Source organism: Scyliorhinus torazame, chromosome 1, assembly GCF_047496885.1.
Source record: "Scyliorhinus torazame isolate Kashiwa2021f chromosome 1, sScyTor2.1, whole genome shotgun sequence".
In the NCBI taxonomy this organism is placed as follows: domain Eukaryota; kingdom Metazoa; phylum Chordata; class Chondrichthyes; order Carcharhiniformes; family Scyliorhinidae; genus Scyliorhinus; species Scyliorhinus torazame.
In genome coordinates, this window is record NC_092707.1 from 209,596,505 (window position 1) to 209,614,546 (window position 18,042).

The window sequence follows — 18,042 nt, forward strand, 5'->3', positions numbered from 1 at the left end:
TGTCTCCGGCGATTCTCTGGCCTGCGGCCCGCGGAACTTGCCGGGGCCGTTCCCGCCGCTTGGGAGAATCGCGGGAGGGCATCGGACCGACGTCCCGGGAAATTTTGGCGGCCCAGGCGATTCTCCCAACCGGCGCGGGAGTGGAGAATCTCACCCCCTATCTGTGAGAATGCCGCTGCACCACAGTGGAACATAACCCAGCATATTTACACAAGCCCTTCGAGGAGGAGTCAATCAGTAGAAACCCTGGGCGTGATCCAGCAGCCAAGCTGCACACGAAAAGTAGCTCGGCGCGGCGCAGTGTGGCCGATAAAGCCGTGAGACCCCGCTTACAGGATCTACCCAGCTTGCAATGTCACGTGAGATTTAACACAATTTCAGGAGGCGTTGTGATGTAAATCCAACCCATTGTGGACGGGATCACTTTTTAGCAAATCTGCATGTTAGATGAGACAGCTAGTCTCGCTCGAAGATGCAGATTTCCAAAGTAATCGAGGCATTGGTATCTATCCCCTTTATTTCAGAGACCTCGGGCGAGTGCTGTTCAACACTCGTCTCCACAAATGGGGACCAGATGGAATGGCACTAGTGGGGGTCTCGCAGCATATCGGAAGCCCCGAGGTGCATCGCTTTGGGCAGGGTAGTACCTTAGCATTGCCAGCCTGCCACCCTGGCAGTGCCACCTGGGTGCCAGCCTGGCACTCCAAGGGACACTGCCAGGGTGCAAGGTTGGCACTGCCAAGGTGGCATTTTTTGTGTGCTGGCGATTGGGCTGGGGGTTGATCTGCGTGGATGTTGGAGGGACCCTACCATAGTGCACAACGGCTTGGGGGGTGGTCGCGTCGGGGGCCCCATTGATTGGAACGCTTATTTTGCGGTACTGAGGAGTTCTGGCGAGCAGAGCTCCTCAGTGTAGAAAATGGGGCTACGTGGTCCTCGGCTGCACCTTCCCCGCTGAAGCCCCTTATTTAATGTGAGTGGTGTTATATAGCCAAGTGTTTAGAACATAGAACATAGAACGATACAGCGCAGTACAGGCCCTTCGGCCCACGATGTTGCACCGAAACAAAAGCCATCTAACCTACACTATGCCATTATCATCCATATGCTTATCCAATAAACTTTTAAATGCCCTCAATGTTGGCGAGTTCACTACTGTTGCAGGTAGGGCATTCCACGGCCTCACCACTCTTTGCGTAAAGAACCTACCTCTGACCTCTGTCCTATATCTATTACCCCTCAGTTTAAAGCTATGTCCCCTCGTGCCAGCCATTTCCATCCGCGGGAGAAGGCTCTCACTGTCCACCCTAGCTAACCCCCTGATCATTTTGTATGCCTCTATTAAGTCTCCTCCTTAGTGCTGTGAGCGCCAGGAAACATGCGGCTTAATGCGCTCGCTATGGGACTTTGTTCCCATTTATTTGAATCGCGCCACTTGTCTTACCTTACCCTCCTTAGTCCAGAGAGAAATGGTTGGAAGTCAGTTGAGGGGCCTCTTTTCACCTCAGATAACCCAACATAACAATACTTAAACTTAGGCCCTTCTGCTTTGAATGACTTACTGAGTGCACTTTGATTGGAATGTTTACCTTCCAAGCTTGCAGGACATTTCTAATCCTCAGTGAAACAATAATTCCAAAGAAATTCCAATCATGAGAAATCTATATTGAAATGAAATACAGAGAATGTTCCTTGGGGATGAAGCAAATTGTACACACCTTTTTGGTCCTGTTTTTGTGTCACTAATAAAATTGGCCTTCGTAGCAAGAGGTTTTGAGTATAGGAATAGAGATGTTTTACTGCAGTTGTATAGGACATTGATGAGGCCACACCTGGAGTATTGTGTGCAGTGTTGGTGTCCTTACCATAGAATCATAGAATTTACAGTGCAGAAGGAGGCCATTCGGCCCATCGAGCCTGCACCTTGGAAAGAGCACCCTACTTAAGCCCACGCCTCCACCCCATCCCAGTAACCCCACCTAATCTTTTTGGACACTAAGGGGCAATTTAACATGGCCAATCCACACAACCTGCACATCTTTGGACTGTGGGAGGAAACCAGAGCACCCAGAGGAAATCCACACAGACACTGGGAGCAATCTCCACACAGTCACTCGAGGCCGGAATTGAACCCAGGTCCCTGGAGCTGTGAGGCAGCAGTGCTAACCACTGTGCCACCTTGCTGTCCTTATCTGAGGAAGGGTGTTATTTCTATGGAGGGAGTGCAGCAAAGGTTTACCAGGCTGATTCCTGGGATGGTGGGACTGTGGTATGAAGAGAGACTAAGTCAGTTATGATTATATTCATTGGAGTTTAGAAGAATGATCGGGGATCTCATAGAAGCTTATAGGGCGGGGTGGGCAGTACCGGCGCCGAGGAGTGGCGTGAACCACTCCGGCATCGGGCCGCCTGGAAGGTGCGGAATCCTCCGCACCTTCAGGGGCTAGGCCGGTGCCAGCGGGGTTGGTGCCGCGCCTGCAGGCGCAGAGGGGCATGGCGCCACGCCAACCAGCGCCAAAATGACCCCGACGGCCGCCGCGAGTTGGCGCATGCGCGGGAGTGCCAGCGTGTGCTGGCGCCCAGCGCATGCGCAGGGGGGTTCTCTGCGCGGGCCATGGCGGATGTTTACAGCAGCCGGCGCGGAGGGAAGGAGTGCCCCCACGCACATGCCCCCCCCCTCCCCCGAGGATTCTGCAAGCCGCCCGTAGAGCCAGGTCCCGCCAGTACGGACCTGGTATGATTTACGCTGGCAGGACCGGCTGAAAACGGGCGGCCACTCGGCTCATCGTGGGCCGGAGAATCGCCGGGGGGGTGCTGCTAGCGGCCGCCGACCAGCGCGACGCAATTCCCGCCCCCGCCAAAACCCCGGCGGCAGAGAATTCGGCAGCCTACATCGGGGCGGGATTCACGCCGCCCCCCCCCCCCCCCCCCCCCCCGGCGATTCTCCGACCCGGCGGGGGGTCGGAGAATCCCGCCCATAGAATTCTAACAGGATTAGACAGGGTTGGTTCAGAAATAATGTTTCCGATGGTTTGGAAGTCCAAAACTAGGGGTCATAGTTTGAGGATAAGGGGTGAACCTTTTAGGGCTGAGGTGAGAAGAAATGGTGAATCTGTGGAATTCACTATCACGGAAAGTAGTTGAGACCAAAACGTTGTGTTATTTCAAGAAGGAATTCGATATAGCTCTTGGAGCTAAAGGGATCAAGGGATATGGAGGGAAGGTGGGATCAGGGTATTGAACTTGATGATCCGCCATGATCATAATGAATGGCGGAGCAGGGTCGAAGGAACAAATGCTTCTATTTTCTATATTTCTCGCCCCATCCTCTCTCAGGATGACAACATTTGTACTACCACTGTTGCCACTCCAGTGCCCTTATTGTTAGTTTGTCAGATAGCCACTCATTCTACTGCCTCCCATACCGAGCTGGTGCATTCCAAAGCTAGGCTCTCAGAGCTGCTAGAATTGGCCCTCAAAGGCTATTTGCAGTCTACTGAAAGCCAGACCACCACAGAAAAATATGGGGCGAGATTCTCCGACACCCCGCCGGGTCGGAGAATCGCCGGGGGCTGGCGTGAATCCCGCCCCCGCCGGTTGCCGAATTCTCCGGCACCGGATAATCGGCGGGGGCGGGAATCGCGTCACGCCGGTTGGCGGGCACCCCCCCGCGATTCTCAGGCCCGGATGGGCCGAAGTCCCGCTGCTGGAATGCCTGTCCCGCCGGCGTAGATTAAACCACCTACCTTACCGGCGGGAAAAGGCGGCGCGGGCGGGCTCCGGGGTCCTGGGGGGGGCGCGGGGCGATCTGGCCCTGGGGGGTGCCCCCACGGTGGCCTGGCCCGCGATCGGGGCCCACCAATCCGCAGGCGGGCCTGTGCCATGGGGGCACTCTTTTCCTTCTGCCTTCGCCACGGTCTCCACCATGGCGGAGGCAGAAGAGACTCCCTCCACTGCGCATGCGCGGGAATGCCATCAGCAGCCGCTAATGCTCCCGCGCATGCGCCGCCCGGAGATGTCATTTCCGCGCCAGCTGGCGGGGCACCAAAAGCCTTTTCCGCCATCTGGCAGGGCGGAAATTCGTCCGCCGCCGGCCTAGCCCCATAAAGTTGGGGCTCGGCCCCCAAAGATGCGGAGCATTACGCACCTTTGGGGCAGCGCGATGCCCGACTGATTTGCGCCGTTTTGGGCGCCAGTCGGCGGGCATCGCGCCGATACCGGAGAATTTTGCCCATGAAAACTATTAGAACTGAAGTCATAGACCAGAATAAAATCTTGGCAAGAAAAGACAGATGTAATATCAGGTCTACCTTTGGAGATGGTGTAGAAAAAAGCTGAGATTCATCTGTATTTTGTATTTGTTCATAAGACCCAGGTGTCACCGGGTAGGCCACTTTTATCGCTAATCCTTAATTGCCCTTGGGAAATAATGATGAGCTGCCTCCTTGAACTGCTGCAGTCCATCTTGGCTGGTTTAGCTCAGTGGACTAGACAGAACAAGGCCAGCAGCGCGGGTTCAATTCCCGTACCAGCTTACCCGAACAGGCGGCGGAATGTGGCGACTAGGGGCTTTTCACAGTGAAATCATATTTGTGACGATAAAAGATTATTATTATTGCTATCTTATGTAGCTACATCCCAGGGTGTTGTTAAGGGGGGAATTCCAGGATTTTCACCCAGTGACAGTGAAGGAATAACAATAGTTCCAAGTCAGGATGGTATGTGACTTTGTGGGGAATTTGCAGGTGTTCCCTGTAGTCCTTGTTCTTCTCGCTGGGAGAGATTGCAGGTTTGAAGGCTTTTAAAGACATTTTTTGACCTGATTTAACAAAAAAATGAGTCCCATTTTGGGCGCAAGCCTGCAGCGCTGAGAACGAACCCGCTATCAAATGGGACTTTGTTTTCTTTTGGGGGGGCCTCTGCAGGGAACACCCCGCCAAGGCCGCACTTGACTTTAGTTTTAAATGCCGACCTGATCACTCGATCCCCCACAGTGGCCTCCAGCCCCCCAACACTTCAATTTATCGAATCCGGGGCCCTTGAATCCCCCACTCAACGCACCTCATAAGGGCAGGGCACCCCTGGGCCTGATTCCTGGCATGGGCAACCTGGCACCTGGGCAGCTTGGCATGCCAGCCTGGCAACATGGCAGCACCCCTGCCAGCCTGGAAGTACCACATGGACACCCTGGCAGTGCCATGGTGCTTGGGTGCAGTACCAAGGTGTTAGGCTAGCAGTGCCAAGATTCCCAAGTGGCATTGAGGGTGCCCTGCCCAGAGCCCGATCACCCGGGGCCTTCGTTCGCCTGAGAGACCTCCCTCGTGCCGTTACACTTGGTCCACGTTTGTGGAAACCAGTCCTAACCTGCACCATGGCGAGGTCTCACAAGCATGGGTGTTCGATCCCAGCCCATGGGATACTCCCTCGCTGACATATTTAAGTGAAGCTAACTGCTCACGCTAAATTGCAAATCTGGATCCTGCTGAGTGAGGGTGAGATCCAGATCGCGACATCTCACGAGATCTAGTTAGATCTTGTGCAGCATCCCAAGCATCTTAACTCTCGCAAGAGGCCTCTCGCGAGATTTAATGGCCTCATCGCATTACTAAGTTGAGCGCAATGAGGCCGTACTATTGCACCCCCAGTTGCTGCAGTATATCCAATAAATGCCACACACTGCTACCACAACATTCCATTGCTGGAGGACAGAATATTTAAACTGGTGGAGTGGTTGTCAATCAAGCAGCTGTTTTGTCCTGGATGGTGTTGAGCTTCTTGAATGATGTTGGAGTTGCACTTACCCAGGCAAATCGAGTGTATTCCATCACAACCCGGCTTGCGCTTTGTAGATTGTAGATATGCTTGAGTCGGGAGACGGATTACACTCCATAAGTGTCCCAGCTTCCGACATGCTTTTGTAGCCAAAATACCCATAAGCCCGGTCCAGTCAATTTCTGGTTAATGATAACCATCGATGTACTGATGGTGGGAATTCAGCAATGGTAATGTCAGAAGACTGAGTCATGAAGAAAGACTTGGGGCGGAATTTTCTCTTTCTTTCACTGTGACGTTTTGGGCGTGGAAAGCGGTGAGCAGCCTGCTTGGCTCATTTTTGCATCCACTGAAAAAATGGTTTTGCACAAATTTTATGACATGCCCGTAGCAGACTGACTCAGAATCACCTGCCCCAGTATCACTTGAGCACTTCAATCAGGGGACCACTCCAGTTACGCGCCTCCCGCGCACTTGTTCCAAGTCCAGCCAAGAGGATGACAAGCTCGAGGTTTTCTGAAGGACCACTCAACAGAATGCTGCATGTAGTGGAGAAGGGGTGGAGCATCCTGTATCTTCCAGCAAGGTTACCAACCTCGCATGGTGGATGGTGGCAGCATTGGTAAGCGCCAGCTTCCTGCACAAGAGGATAGACATCCAGTGACGGAATAAGATGAGTGATCATCTCTGTGCAGCCAGGGTAAGTTTCTCTTCTCATTTGTCACCACTCACACTCCCATCACACATCCACTGGGAACTCACTCACTGCCAGGCAGTGTTTGCACTCTCCCCATCTCTCTTTGCAGGACAAACTGGCTCACAATAAAAAAGAAAGAGCACAGACAGACAAACTACAAATCTTCTCAGCAATCAAGGAGAGAGCCCTCTATGTTGCCAAGGAGGAGGAGAACTGCTTCTGTGCTGAAGTTGAGGTGAGCACAAGAATTCAAAGTGAAGACCCACAACACAATCATCCATCTCGCCAACCTCAGATGAGTTCCCTGTCTCCTATCCTTATGCCCCCCCTGCCATGCGATAATGCTATGCCCTCCCATTGCAGTAAAAGCAGTGGAGCAGCACAGAATTGGAAAGCAGCCAGGAGAGTAACTCCAATGGGTTCTCGGACATTCCCATGAAAGAGCCGTCACAGTTGTCACTCACACCCTCCACCAGTGGAGAGATTCACACCTCGGTGAGAATTATTAGCAGACAAGCTTCTGGGTCACTAACTGGTGAACACTTCACTTCTGATGATCCACAGCCGGCTGAGGCAGATACGTCCCAGAGATCTGGCACCCGGAGGACTACTAGATACCAGGACTCTGCTGACTCTTAGTCAGATGATGTGCCTCTGGACTCAGTCGTTCCTCAGCTGCAGGAGCGCTAAAGGCAAAGTTGACAGTATTGGGAAGTGATGTCCACCACACTCCTCGGATTGCAAAGCCTACTGGAGGAGTCCCATCACCTTATGTCCAAGGAGTTCACTCTGAGGCAACCAAGCCAACATTACAAGGGTGGCGCCTGCCATTGAGACCTTGGTGCAGGCGGTTCACTCCATGGTAGGCGATGTTCACTGCATGGTTCAGGGCATCAACTCCATTGTGCAGGCAATTGTGGGCATCAAAAAGTGCCAGTGCCAGAGGACAGCAAAGCTTCTGGATCTCACTCCTGCTGCCCTTCTATCCTAAGGAGGAACCCAGGGGCCCTCGGGCACCTTAGGGAGGAGGATCAGCTGGTGCATAGCCCAGAGTCTTCCACCCAGGAGTCTCTGGAGGTGTCCAGCCCACCTGACCCTCCTCTTCCTGTGGCCGACACAGTCCCAGCCCCTCGAGAGCACACTACGACATAGATTTTGACATTAACTGGAGGCAGCAGTTAATCAGCGCCAAATCTTTACGTTTTAGATAGACACTGCTGTGTATTTGGCAGTTTATGGAGCAATAGAATGTTGGAAATGGGGCACAAGGAGGGGACAAAAAGTGAGGTTTAGTACATTACAGAGGTGTTCAAATACTTATATACATGCTCGCTGTGCACAAGTGGCTAACAGCACCCATGTCCATGCTGTGCAACTACAATTTCTCTCTGGGGGCAACTACAAAGAGCGCTTGACCTCCCAATGGCACTTGTTTGTGGAGGCTTCAGAGATGTCACTAAGGTGAAGCGCTGAAAGGAGCCACTGGCATAGAGATTTGGGGCGGCTGTTACCACCAGGGCGTCAGAAGTCCATGTGCTGCCGACTCTTGGAGAACCTGGCAAAGGTGAGCAACCCTGTCCCTGGACATCCGGTGTCTCCTCCTGAACTGGTTCTCACCTATCTCCAAGAACTTCAGCTGCCATCTGTACACTCAGGATTGATGCTGCCGCCTCCGAGCGGTCACTCTCTGTGGCCCAGCCTCTGGCAGCTGAGCAGACTCGGCCACCTCTTCCTCCTCAGGTTCTGCTCCTGCCTCCTGAGAGCCTGACGTTGATGCAAGCATCATCTCTCTTGCCTTGTGGTGAGAAGGATTACTGTCAACTCTACTGGCTACATGTTTGTATCTCTCTGATAACTGCATAGGAAGAAAGAGAAAGAGTGAACATTGAGGAGTCCAGTCCATGCCTTGACCCATTGCCTATCCAACCCCAAGAGCACCCTTTCAATGGTCCAATGGTCCGTGACTGCCATGCTAGCCATCACATTGAGCTCCATTCCCGTACAATCTCCCACACTGTCCCAAGATCCCACACCAGCCTCTCCTACTCCGCGTGACTGATAGGCATCTTCTTTGGACACCACTTTGGACACTCATGAGGCCCTGAGACCTCATGAAAGGTTAGTGCTTCAACCCCATTCGTTAAGTATAAGTGCCTTATATGGGGGAGGAGAGCGGGGGGGGGGGGGGCAGGGGGGGCTGAGTGAGGACGCCATTGCAACAACACCTGTTGGAGCTGGGAGGCCTGGTGAGCTCTGAAACCTTTGGCCCTTGTCTCGGGTGCAGTACGTCTGCTCGACTACTGAGCGAATGCTGAAGGAAAGCCTTAGAAATAACTGAATGGGAGCTCACTGTGCAAAATGATTAACTTGGGAATGGCAATCAGTGACTTGAGCATCAATTAGCACTTAGTTAGTGAGCACAGTTGGCTCTCCTGTCAAAGCTAAGGAATGTTAGTTGTCTGATGGGTAACTGATCTGGCAGGCAAGGGTGAGCTCATTGTTCTCATGTTCCATATTACAGCTTGTCATTACATCACTGGCAGCCCCCCTTCCCACAGTCTTGGGGATCCTACAGGCCTTGCATACTGGACACCCACCCCCCAGCCCAGCTGCGCAAGCTTCTTGGCCCAGTACAAGGGCCCTTGGAGAAAGCAAAGACCCTTCAGCTATGGGTTGCAGCCTCAATACTCCCTAGTGAGCTTTACAAGTTGGCTTTGTTGCCCTCTCATACGCCCATGAAGGAGCCTTTGGTGCCCCCCATCCCACTTATTAACACTGCCCTTCCATCTTCACCTGTTCTGCTCTGGTGACCCTCTCAAAAACTGAGGCTTCACCCCCCCCACCAACTCGTGACTTCCACTTCTCCCAACCCCGTAGAACACCCTGCGTGGTCCCTTCACTGGATCCCCCCACCCCCACCCCGCCATTGCTCTTCGGGTGCTCTCTCTCTCCATGGACTCCCTGGTCGATCGTGGTGGCCACAAACACACTCACCCCCAATATCTCCCTCGGAGGTGAGGTCACCAGGTTTCCGTTTTAAAATGCTGTTGGGAATTACGTCACGCCTGAGCAGTCTAAAATTGCAATGAGGGGGAAAGTTACAGCGCATTGATTAGATGATGATGTACTCGCATGAGGTTCCTAACTTTCCTGGGCGGGAACCTCATTATGTCAATGGCAGGGAACGGGGAAATTTGCGTCCCGAGATCTCGCTGGCAAGATTCACGTTCCTGGCCTCTCGCGAGATTTTTCTCCTACGTCGCTATTTGCGCCCACATCGAACACGGGTGCCAGCCTTGGCTTTTCATCTTGGAATGGAATCAACTGAGAGGGAGCCTCATAAAGATATATTTGATTGTAAAAGAAACAAAAAGATGAAAGGACTCAGAAAGACACAATCTCAAACTAGTGTAAGGCAAATTTAAGATGGATGTCAAGATGTTCTTCATACATGAGTCAGCAAAACATGGAATTAACTCCTGGGGAAGGTAGTGGAGTCATAAATCACGGAATTGTTTAAGAAAGAGCTGGCTGCTGTGATGGGAAAGTATGGACATTTCCTTAATGGATAAGCTAGAATAAGCAACACAACCATTCTCTTTCAAATCCATCTTGTGATGGATGGGACTTTCAGGGTGATATGAACTTTACATCCTATACACAGTTGCCAAAAAGGATTGTTGTAACAGCATGAACGTCGCAATAGATTTCACTTCAATTCATCATCACTGTCATTCCCACTGACATCAAGCGGGAAGACTCACTCACATTTATTGAATTATAAAATTTAAATCAGCTTTAAGGGACATAGGAAAAGCTAAACTTATCCATTTATTTAAAAATCACTCTCCAGTTCCCAGAACGATATCAACCTGATCTGTGCAGAAAGTCTGGCTTCACACAAAACTCACATCAATGTTAGTTTAAAATAACCTGTGAGGAGAGGCAGCTGACAGGTAGGTGGCTTTGTTCTGACTTTCACAACCTTCCGGTGAACACACACAGGAGGGATTTTTAAAATATATTCATTCCTTCATGGTACATGGGCATTGCAGCATTTATTGCCCATCCCTAATTGTCCTTGAGGGGGCACTGAGTCAACCACATTGCTGTGGGTCTGGAATCACATGTAGGCCAGACCAGGTGAGGACAGCAAATTCCCCCCCAAAAGCACATTGGTGAACTGATGGGTTTTTTCAACAACGATGGTCATCATTAGGCTTTTAATTCTGAATTGTTTATTGAATTCAAATTTCACCATCTGCAATGGTGGGACTGGAACCCAGGTCCCCAGAGCATTACCCTGGGTCTCTGATTTACTAGTCCAGTAACAATACCACCAAGCCATAATCTCTCCTTTATGGAGACTGCAAGAGCGGCAAATGTGCCGTGTGGGGTGACTGAATTAGGCAAGAGCCAAAAAGTTGATTTCCCAATGGTGGATTGAGATGCCAAAATTAAGTTAGTTTGCGGCACATTTGTGTCTCACACACAAGCCTATGTCAGGTTCATACTTGAAATACTCATTATAGAACTTTGAAAAAATTATGTCCTCCCTTCAATCTTTTTGGGCAGTCCCTCAATGTCGAGGATGATTTTCTTCCACTCTGGGTTGGAGGGTTTTGCGGTGGCTGATAGTTCAATCCTGGATTCGCAGACTATGCCACAGATTTAGTAGGCGGTGTTTGATGAGGTGGGTGGCTGTGACACTCTGGATTCTGCGCTCTCTTTCCGCTGTTTACCCTTGACCTCTTCGTGCTCCACACTGTGACACTCGAGGTGATTGGCTTCTTCGCGGATGCGTCTTCTCCAGTTTGCGTATTCGAAGGCAAGCAATTCCCATGTGTTACATTTATTAGGTAGACTTTCAGGGTATCCTTGTAGTGTTTCCTCTGCCCTCCTAGTGATTACTTGCCATTGCAGAGCTCGGAGTAGAACACTTGTTTTGGGAGTCTTTTATCGGGCATGCAGATAATGTGCCCCGCCCATCACAGCTGGTCGAGTGTGACCGGTGCCTCGATACTTGAGATATTGGCTTGGAAGAGGACACTCACATTGGTACACCTATCCTGCCAGTGGATTTGCAGGCTTTTGTGGAGGCAGCGTTGATGATATCTCTCCAGGGATTTGATGTGTCTGCCGTACAATGTCCATGTTTCTGATGCATGCAGGTGGGCAGGGACCATGGCTGCTCTGTAGACCATGAGCTTGGTGCTAGATTTTAGGTTTCGGTCTTCGAATACTCTGTTCCTCAGGCATCCAAAGCCAGCACTGGCGCATTGGAGTCGATGATGGATTTCATCGTCGATACCTCCTCGTGCCGAGAGGAGGCTCCCGAGAGATGAGAAATGATCCATATTGTCCAGGGCTCACCTTGGATCTTGATGCTTGATGGTCGGGGGCAGTTTTGTGTGACAGTAGCAGGCTGGTAGAGAACCTTTGTTTTCCGGATGTTTAGACTGAGGCCCATTCTCTCATATGCCTCGGTGAATGTGTCGACGATGATTTGTAGCCTGGCCTCTGAGTGTGCGTATATACAGGCGTCCTCTGCGTACTGCAGCTCAATGACAGAAGTTGGGGTGATCTTAGTTCTGGCCTGGAGACGTCGGAAGTTGAACAGTTTCTCGCTTGTCCAGTAGGTTGGCTCCACTCCAACGGGGAGCTTCAGAGTGTTGGGGTGGAGTGTTGCTACGAGGATGAAGAAGAGCTTTGGTGCATTGACACAGCCCTGATTGGCCCATTTTGCACACGTATTGGTTCTGTGGTGGTTCCGTTTCTGAGGATCACGGCTTGCATGTCATCATGGTGCAGGCGGAGAATCGTGACGCATTTCTTGGGCAGCCGAATTTGAGGAGGATGTTTCACAATCTCTCACAGTTGACAGTTGAAGACCGTTGTGAGATCAAAGAAGGCCATGTACAGAGGTTGATGCTGCTCCCTGCACTTTTCCTGGATTTGCCACGCACTAGAGATCATGGCCGGGATTCTCCGAAATCCCGGGCAAGTGTTGACGCCGGCGTAAACACCGGAGAGATGTACGCCGGTGTCAACGGGCCTCCTGGTCCAGCAATTCTCTGGTTTTTAGGGGGCTAGCACGGCGCCAGAGTGCTGCGCGCTGCTCCGCTGCCGAAAGGCAGTCCTGCACGGCCGGCGCATGCGCATGGTTGCCCTCTCCGCGCTGGCACAGAGCAACATTCCGGAGACCGAACAGCGGGCCCGTGCGGAAGGAGGTAGGCCCCCTCCAGATGGTGGCCACCCGCTGATCGGAAGCCCCCATTCACGGGCCTGGACCCCATGGAGGACCCCCGGAGTCAGATCACCCTGCCCCCCTACCAAGACGTCCACAGCGGCTGCGGGTCCGAGCTCCCGCCGGGTGGTACCAGGTTTGAACCAGGCCGGCGGGACTCGGCGGGAGTTCGGCCTGTCGCCCGTGGATAATCACCGCAGAGGCCTATTTTAGCGGCCCCCGACCGGCACCATGGCAACCGCGCAGGCCCGGCGCGGGCTCTCAGAATCCCGGCCCATGTCTATTGTGCCTCTTGATGGGCGGAAGCCACATTGAGACTCCAGGAGGTGTTCTTTAGCCAGTTGAGGAGGATTCTCATGGTGACCTTTCCCATGACGAAGAGTAGGGAAATCTCTTTGTAATTTCTGCTGTCAGACCTGTCTCCTTTCTGGAAGATCGTCACAATTAAGACATCTCTGAGATCACCCGGCATGCTCTCTTCCTTCCAGACAAGGGTGATAAAGTTGTGGATTCTTGTCAAAAGTGCCTCTCCGCCCCAGTTTAATCCATTTGCGCCAGAGGCTTTGTTGTTTTTCAGCTGTCGGATTGCTTTTTCAACCTCATGGCGAGATGGGGGTGCACCGAGATGGTGGCAGGTAGCGTATTGCGGGATGGTGTTGAGGGCACTTGCATCAAAGGCTATGTCATGGTTGAGGAGATCCTTGAAGTGCTCTGAGCTTTGACTGTCTTTGATGAGCGCATCTCCGTTTTTGGCTCTCAAGTCGAATAGGTCGCTGGGTACACAGACTGTAGGGTTTTAATCCCTTCAATACAAACTAAGTGGCACACAAGAATCTGGGGGCACATGGTTCACTTTAGCCTCAGGGTAACTTGCAGCAGTCGGCTCTTACCCGATAGTGCTTTTTCTGGTCCAGCTTGATCTGGTGATGGGTGGCAAAACCAGTTATCCACCATAAGCTTTCAAGTCTGCATCCCTGGGGGCTTAAGGGGGCTAAGATGAGGGCTGTACTGTGGGGAATGGCCAAAGTGAGAGAGAGATAACTCCTATAATGGTTTTATTGGGGAATAGATTATCAAAAATGGAGATGAGAGTGCGGCTGAACAAATTGGTAGCTGCAGGAATGTTATGAATAGAGGATTCAAAGCTAGACAGTTGAAAATTTTAAAGTGCACTTCCAAATTACTTGGGGAGAGATTTTCCCTAGGGTGTACGCAGAAGGAAGTGAGGTTGGGAAGGGAGGAGACGGATGGAGAGGAATACAAGGAAGTGGGCAAAGATAGCCTTATCTGTCATTGACACATTGAATGCAGAGGTCATATGAGATGGCATGGTCAAGAGGGCAGCCGAGAATATGAGTAGAGAAATTTATTTAGAGGGAGAGATTAAGGGATGACAGGATTGAACTCAGAGGAAAGAGAGCATAATGTGTTGGGATGGAGGTTGCAATAACCTGGGGAGATAGTCACAGAAGATCCCTCAGTACGAAATTTGGTGCATGGCTGCATCATAGAGAATGAAAATTTTAGATGTGAGGGGAGAAGGGTAGAACAAAATGAGATGCCCAAGTGAGTTTGCCACCACAAACGGTGGAAGGTTTAGCCAAGCGTTGAGGCTTAATTATGGGTGCCATCATGCCTTAATCAAGTTCCTGTCAATGCTTAGGATGTTGCTGCAGTTAACCACACTAAGCTCATAAGAACACAAGAAATAGGAGCAGTGGTAGACCATACAGCCTTTCAAACCTGTACCACCTTTCAGTAAGAGCATGGCTGACCTGCTACCTCAATTACACGTAACTGCATGAGACCAACATCCCTTGATTCCCTTGGTGTCCAAAAGATATTGACCTAATTCTTGAATATACTCAATGAATGAGTGAGTATCTAAACTCTGGGGAGACAGAGGGGGATTGGCGAGCTACCACTAAAAAGGGCGGAGAGGAGTTTCAGATATTTGGGGGTCCAGGTGGCCAGGAGCTGGGGGGCCCTGCATAGGCTTAACTTTACAAGGCTGGTGGAGCCAATGGAGGAGGAGTTCAAGAGGTGGGACGCGTTGCCGCTGTCCCTGGCGGGTAGGGTGCAGTCAATCAAAATGACGGTGGTCCCAAGGTTTTTGTTCCTGTTCCAGTGCCTCCCCGTGTTTATCCCGAAGGCTTTTTTCAGGCGGGTTAACAGAAGTATAATGGGGTTTGTGTGGGCGCGAGGGACTCCGAGGGTGAGAAGGGTGTTCCTGGAGCAGAGTAGAGATAGGGGAGGGCTGGCGCTGCCCAACCTCCGTGGGTACTACTGGGCCGCCAATGCGACAATGGTGCGCAAGTGGGTGATGGAGGGGGAGGCGGCTGCATGGAAGAGGCTGGAGACGGCGTCCTGTGTGGGTACGAGACTGGGGGCGCTGGCAACGGCGCCGCTGCCGCTCCCTCCAAGGAGGTATACCACGAGCCCGGTGGTGGTGGCGGCCCTCAAAATTTGGGGGCAGTGGAGGCGGCATAGGGGGGAAGTTAGGGCCTCGGTGTGGACCCCATTGCGGGGGGAACCACCGGTTCGCCCCAGGAAGAACAGGTGGAGGGTTTTCGGGGTGGCACAGGGCAGGCATACGAAAGTTGGGGGACCTGTTTGTGGATGGGAAGTTCGCGAGCTTGGGTGAGCTGGAGGAGAAGTACGGGCTCCCACCGGGGAACACCTTAAGGTACTTACAGGTAAGGGCGTTTGCCAGACAGCAGGTGGTGGAATTCCCACGGCTACTGCCACACACAGTACAGGACAGGGTGCTCTCGGGGGGTGGGTGGGAGTGGGGAAGATCTCGGAAACTTACCAGGTAATGCAGGAGGAGGAGGAGGCCTCGGTGGTGGAGTTGAAAGGTAAGTGGGAGGAGGCGTTGGGAGAGGAGATTGAAGAGGGGACGTGGGCAGATGCCCTAGGGAGGGTGAACTCTTCCTCTTCATGCGCGAGGCTCAGCCTCATACAGTTTAAGGTGCTGCACAGGGCACACATGACCGGGACAAGGATGAGCAGGTTCTTTGGGGGTGAGGACAGGTGTGTTAGGTGCTCAGGGAGCCCAGCAAATCACACCCATATGTTCTGGGTATGCCCAGCGCTGGAGGAATTTTGGAAGGGCGTAGCGAGGACGGTGTCGAGGGTGGTAGGATCCAGGGTCAAACCGGGCTGGGGGCTCGCAATATTTGGGGTGGCAGAGGAGCCGGGAGTGCAGGAGGCGAAAGAGGCCGGAATTCTGGCCTTTGCGTCCCTGGTAGCCCGGCGAAGGATTCTCCTTCAGTTGAAAGATACGAGGCCCCCAAGCGTGGAATCCTGGATCAGCGATATGGCAGGGTTCATTAAATTGGAGAGGGTGAAATTCGCCTTGAGAGGGTCGGTACAAGGGTTCTTTAGGCGGTGGCAACCGTTCTTAGACTTTCTGGCAGAACGATAGACATTGGTCAATGGCAGCAGCAGCGTGGGGGGGGGGGGGGGGGTTACTTTATTATTGTTTATGTTATTTACACTGGAAGGGTCTGAGGGGGTGTACATACCTGTTGTCTTAAGTCGGGGTGTTAATGCTAATTTATTATTTAGGTACAGGGGGGGAGGGGTTTGGGGGGTTGCTTTTTTAGATTGTGTTTTGTACTTAACCCTGTTGGGTTCTTTTTTCTTTCTCATTTTGTTATTGATATTTTATGAAAACCTTTAATAAAAATTATTTTTAAACTCTGTGGAGACAGTTCCAACGGTTCAGTGTCATAGAGGTATACAGCATGGAAACAGGCCCTTTGGCCCAACTTGTCTATGCCGCCCAGTTTTTACCACTAAGCTAGTCCCAATTGCCTGCAATAGAGTCATAGAGGAACTTCTAAAGTAATTTCTACTCATCTCATTCCTACGTGATTGATCCCTTATCCTGAGGTAATAACCCCTTGTTCTAGACATTCCAACCAGGGGAAAGATTTGCTCAACATTTACGCTGCCACATCCTCGAAAAAGTTTAGACATTTCAATTAGATCAGCTCTCTTTCTTCTGAAACCGAGGGAATAAATACCCATTCTACTCAATCCCTCCTGATTGGACAATCCCCTCCTTGGAATCAGTCCAGTGAACCTCTGTTGCTCCACTTCCAAGGTAAGTATGTTGTTCCTTAGGTAAGAAGATCAAAACTGCACACAGTACTCTAGTGGTCTCAAAGCACTATATAATTCCAGCAAAACTTCCTTACTCTTATACTCAATCTCCCTTGCAATAAATGGGTCACATGGTCCTTGTTCACGTGTCAGTAGATGTTTTGAGGGAACTTTGGAGATGGGTGGTGATAGCTGAACTGCTAGCAAAATCCATTGGGTGAGTGTGAGCCTGTTGAGGAGTGATTTAATATCACATTACTGTTCTTTTCTAATTTTGACATTCCCATTGTTGGCTCTGACCATTCTTTATTGCATACCTGGCATGAGATGAAAGTAGTGTTGTTTTTTTAATTATCAGATTACTGTGTCAAAATAATTAATTTCTCCAACATTTGAAAGTTTGAATTGAATATCAGTGACATGCATGCTTACTGTAAAAGGAGAACTTGGACAGTATAGTATTATTGGTAGTTAGGGCCCTCAGTTTAGTACCCTCCATGCACACTCTGTTAAGAACTGGGGAAAATTAAGATTAAAAAACAAAGTAAAATAGGGAGTGGATTAGAGGCAGATGTCTGGAGAAATGTTAACAAATTTGCTATCAGTGGAAAACAAGTATTTTACATATTAGTGAAAACAATGGGGCTATAGAGGTGGTAACTTTCAAAGTGACAAAAGCCATTCCACAGAGTGTATCACATCAAAAGAAAAGAAACAGTCTTAACCGTAAGATCCTAATAGAGAGAAAGAGACCGTTACTGTCACACCTGCATCAAGTTGCAGTTATGTCTCCTGAAAGAAGCAGCCATTTTCCACCTTTGCTGAACTTTTTTTTATTCGTTCATGGGACGTGAGCGTCGCTGGCTGGGCCAGCAATTATTGCCCATCCCTAATTGCCCTTGAGGGGGCAGTTAAGAGTCCAGGTACGACCTCCGCAAAGCCATCCGAGATGCCAAGAGAGAATATCGAACCAAGCTAGAGTCACAGACAGACTCTCGGCGGTTGTGGCAAGGACTAAACAACATAACGGGCTACAAAGCGAAGCCAAGCAGTATCTCCAGCAGCAGCGCACGCCTCCCCGATGAACTAAATGCATTCTATGCTTGGTTCGAGCAGGAAACCAACAATCCGCTGTGTGCCCCAGCAGCCCATAACTCACCCATACCCACCATCACAGCTTCCGAAGTCAGATCGGCCTTCCTGAAAGTGAACCCTC

The 18,042-nt window shown here is 51.2% G+C and overlaps 1 protein-coding gene across 8 annotated transcripts in view; it reads left to right on the plus strand.

Moving 5' to 3' along the window:
- Positions 1-18,042, plus strand: part of LOC140418616 (adhesion G protein-coupled receptor B2-like) — a 1,340,408-nt gene that overhangs the window by 1,230,483 nt on the left and 91,883 nt on the right. The window lies entirely within an intron of this gene.